This window comes from Berghia stephanieae, chromosome 3 (assembly GCF_034508935.2).
Source record: "Berghia stephanieae isolate SIO BIC M18660-M18661 chromosome 3, UCSD_Bste_1.3, whole genome shotgun sequence".
In the NCBI taxonomy this organism is placed as follows: domain Eukaryota; kingdom Metazoa; phylum Mollusca; class Gastropoda; order Nudibranchia; family Aeolidiidae; genus Berghia; species Berghia stephanieae.
The window spans coordinates 44,537,170-44,542,000 of NC_088362.1; the positions used below are offsets into that span (position 1 = coordinate 44,537,170).

The 4,831-nt window shown below is 36.2% G+C and overlaps 1 protein-coding gene across 2 annotated transcripts in view; it reads left to right on the plus strand.

Annotated features, from left to right (window-relative positions):
• Positions 1–613: 613 nt before the first annotated feature.
• The window catches only part of LOC144967821 (signal peptide peptidase-like 3), a 57,394-nt gene continuing 53,176 nt past the window's right edge, over positions 614–4,831 (plus strand). Inside the window, exon 1 of one of the 2 annotated variants that reach the window (XM_078905484.1) lies at positions 614–1,356. The gene's annotated coding sequence lies outside the window, so the exon portion shown is untranslated. Of the gene's footprint in view, positions 1,357–4,035; positions 4,055–4,831 lie in introns of those variants that run through there. The other variant, XM_078905487.1, reaches the window with a different exon arrangement.

Here is a 4,831-nt window from a genome sequence, read left to right on the forward strand (position 1 = left end):
CGTTATTTTTGTGCTGGAATAAATCCCGTTGGTCTCTAAATTTGCTTGAGGGAAGCGAATGTCTAATTTGCATTACTGATTCTGGTTTTGATCTCTGCATTGCAGTCATCATGTATTGTCAGTTTACTGCCCAAGTACGTGAATTCTTGAATATCTTCTAGTGGATTTCCATCAATAAGCACTGGATCTTTGTTTAATGTATTGATTCACATGTCGTAGGTATACAACAATTATTCTAGACTAAATCAAATATAATGGTATCTTAATTTCTTATTTGCAGGACAGCATAAAATTGAAGTTATTGTACGCCTTTTTGTATATCAGATTTACAGCTAACAAAGGATGGCAAAGAAATCATATAAGGTCTACTTGGGCTCATCTGGAGCCCGTGACAAACTGGGAATGTGGCAAACTGGGCAATCCCCACAAACGGTTAGGTTGTTAGCCAAGACTTCAATATAAGATCTTTGATTAGGTTGTTAGACTACCCTAAAATAATCTTCCTCCATCTCAGTGATATCAATCATTATTATTGCATATTATGATAATATAAAATAATCTTGTGAAATCAATTATAACTTCAAGTAGACTTTCGGTATAGCCAATATTCAAAGGGCACATCAGGAAATGTTTTGAACCAAGAGGACCTATTTTTCGGTGTTAGTTGGTGTAGTGATATAACAAGTAGGAAGCTGATATTCGCCATTTTGCAGCTTAATGCATAACATAAACAAAGGAGAAAGATGAACGGTCCGATCCATGCAATATACTAAGCTATACAAGCAGAGTGGTTCAAGTTCAAGTAGTGTTCAATTGCATTTAATTTTTCAATTTCATGAGTGTAAGGGATTCGCCATTTTGCACAGCAACGGATCTTTCATGTGTTCTTGATCTTGTATTTACTATCGGGTACCTGTGTTTGTTTTGGCTTTGGACAGAGCTGTTGACTGTTGATAAACTGCTGTTATTTGTTTGGATAATAATAAATGTGCCATATTATACACATTGACTTAGGATGACATTGGTTATCGACAAACAACAACTGTAGTTAATTTTGTGTTCAGGGAGAGAGACTTGCGTTTCTGCTGTGTCTGCTAATCGATCACCACCACGAACACCACTGATCAGTAAGTCGGTAAGGACCAAGACCAAGGCGCCAAGGGTACACAAATCTTGTTTGCATTCACTTTCATTTTTCAACTTCAACCTCAACTTCAACCCAAGCAAGGCTAAAATTGCCAACTTCATGTCTGCCCTGTAACCTGTATAGGCCAATTCACTTTTGTGTTCACTCGCAACCGCTCATTGACGTCCAACTTCAAATTCAAGCGTTGGATTAACCCTTGAAATTCAAAGGTAAGCACTTTGACTTTGATAAAATTTTTAAGTTAAAGGTGGCGTTTTTATGCACCTCCGTTGGAGGTGTACAAAAACGCACCGTTTTTATGCACCTCCATTGGAAGTTTACAAAAACACACCGTTTTTATGCACCTCCATTGGCGGTATTGGTAAATTAATGAAACGAAGTGGCAATTCGGACCCGAGTCTGAATTGCTTCCCCTGGCAATTCGGACTCCTGCCACAATGCGCCTGCGCAATCACAGGAAGTGTCGGAAGTGGAAACTGGGTCGAAAGTGAAGCGTCGTAGGGTGGGGGGAAGCTGCTCGTTCTCAGTTGTCAGTTGGTAGGAGGGCGAGTGAGCGAGCAAGTCACGTTTTAGAACTCTCGAAGATGACTATACCTTCAAAAGCGGTGATCTATTATTCCCCTTTGTCTTACTTTTTCTTGGGTACTTTTAAATTGTAATTCTAGAACTTTTTACTATCCAAGTTCTCCCTTTTTACTGGCGCTGATATGACCTAAATGTGTTGCAAGCGCCTTAAAAACAAACATAGATCTAAATATTCGTGTTCTTTGGAATATTACAATTGTAGTCGCTATTGTTAACGTTAACAATCAATTTGCCCTCGCATAGATAAAAGAGTGTCATTGTGTAGTGATTGGAAGATTTATTTGATTTGCCATGAGCATGTTGCAAAAGATACATGCATGACATATCTACATTATATATATTGCCATTTGCCGCCGCGAAAAAGTGCGGGAGGCAATTCAGACTCGGGTCCGAATAGCCTTTTCCTTAATGAAAATGTTGCTGCATACACGTCCATGAGGTTTAAATATCTAAGTTTTAGGTAGTAGTTTAGCATGCTGCTTAGTGATTACCGATGTACGTTTATACAATGGTAATAAATTAAAGAATAATAACAATAATGTAAAAAGAAACTTGGCACACAAATACTGATCTCAAATAAATAAATAATTTTAGAAAATTAGAATCGAAGTTGTTTAAAAACATGATAAAAAGTTTTTGAAAAAAAAAAAGAAAGAAAGAAAATAAGCAAACAAAAATAAAGTAAATTAAAAAAAACACAAAAAAAATGTCTACAATGGGAATCGAACCCGGTACTTTCAAGGTCTGACAGCTTGTCCACTGTGCTACGGAGCCACCTGACTGTTCATCACATTTAATAAGGTCTTTCTAAAACATTATTCTACCTCCAATGCAACTTCTATTTTCTGGTTTTATATTTCGATATTTTAAATTATTATTATAAAACATCCTACAGATGTCACAATATAACTTTCGCCATGTCCAAATACAGAAACACAATATCGCTCATGAAATTGGGTGGGATGCGCATACGTGACGGAGGTGTATAAAAACCATCCGTTAAGATACACCGTCAACGGAGGTGCATAAAAACACTACGAATTTTAAAACTCAAAGTCAAAACATCATAATTTAATCCAATCAGATGGATGGGACTTGAAAAAACATAAAATTTGATACCTTAGTTGTTTCTCTACGACTAACGGTTCCCAAATTATTTATATTTTCTGTAGAAATGTCAGTTTTCCAGAGAGAATCTCTGTGATCTCACTGCTGCCTCAATCTCGCGGCGATTGGGAAAGTTTGGGTTTTGCAGTCAACATTTACTTATTGTTTTCAGTATAATTTTATTTCAATTAAAAAATAAACGGCAAGTGTAGGGTATCATTTTAAAGGTTAGAAAAAAAGCTGTATTTTCATATAGGTACATCATTTTCATGTATGGTAACTATGGAAAAAAATTTAAGGTTTAATGAAAATGAGAAAAAAAAGGTTTTTGACCTAAAAAGTGGGGTCGATGGCGAGTAAAATAAAACAGTGTGAGCTAGTGTATCAATTTTGATGAGATTTGGTAGAGATATTCTTCAATTTATTGTCTATATAGACTATAGATGGATCTATAATTTAAAAGTAAAAGGTTCTTATAATTCAAAAATTGAAATTTTTTTACTTCATTAGCTCTCTGTGAAATACATTTAATACAATCAGGAATTAAGACTGAAATACACTGTTTGTTGGAAAGCTTGTTTTGTGCCCTTTAAAATGATACCAAAATTAGCTACATATGTTCACAAATAACGCCATGGTGACCAAAACAGTAAAGGGCCAAAAATAAAGTTCCAACAAAAAAAAAAAGAGTTTCACCTTACAGTGAGCCTATCAGTATCAGCAGCCACTGGACTGGAGTTATCAAAGGGCCTAGGTACTGTCACTGCACTGACACTGTCATTACAAGTCATATAAATTGAACATTGTTTGTTAACGCATATCTTAATTAATCTTGTTTGTTGATTTTGGGATATGGGAGTTTGGTTCAAACTTGAACATTCAAATTCAAATAAGAACAAAATCAAAATGCTGTTGAAGTTATAAAGATCGGTGATTAAGAAAATATTCACAGACTATATGGTATTATATGAATGACAGCCAAATCTGAATTGTTTTGTTTTGTTGTTTTGCTTCTGTTCTTCGGTCTGGCTATGACCATACTTACTATTTTTATACAAGGGGAAACTGAAAAGTCTTGATGCTGCTCATATTTTCAAAGCTATAATAGATACAAAAGTGACAAATGTATCAAAACAAAGATTAGATGTCCTTTCATTATCATTTCAAATTTCAGCATTGGGTCACTGTTACCACCCACACAGAGCTGCCAACAAGGTAACAATTATTGCATCACGTCAAAGAGGAATTCACTGGCTGGGGTTTCTGACCTCCCATAGTGGGCAGGGATGTCACTTACTGTGGCTTCTATCCCCCTATATCTGTTTTCCGAGTTGCTTTCTGTCTTTGTCTTGGAATGGGATTACTTGGTTTTGTCCTTGGCTGATAGGGAAACAGTCAAATTCAAATGTATAGTGTTAGTTTTGTGAGGTGATATATATGGTGGCATTTTTATGCACCTCTGTTGGAGTTGTACACAAACGCACCATTTTTATGCACCTCCATTGGAGGTGCTGGTTTATTAATGAAAATGTTGCTGCATGAAGCTTGAAGGAAAAAGTAATGATAAGTGTTGAATTGTAACACGATGAATAACACTAAGGTGGAATGAGATATGTGTATATGGCATAGTTAAGGTGAATAAACAAAAACAATGATAGGACAGGAAATAGAATACCCCTTTTTACGGAAGTACAAATTAAAATATAACAATAAATATTGATCCAATCAACACACTGTTTTTATGTACCGCCGTTGGAGGTGTAGACATAGACCCACCTAAAAAAAGAGGCTTCAACACTACCGAGTCACCTCTGCCTGCACCTCACCATCACTGCCAAAATTTGCCCCCTCCCCCATCCCTTGAAGCTTCTCCTAAGTCTTAAGAATAGGAAAACGTCACTTGGGACTGAATTGGAACTGTGCTGTAAGGGGTTGTTCTACGACTTCAAGAAAACTTCCTCTTTAGATCGACCATGCATTTGTGTGAGCATT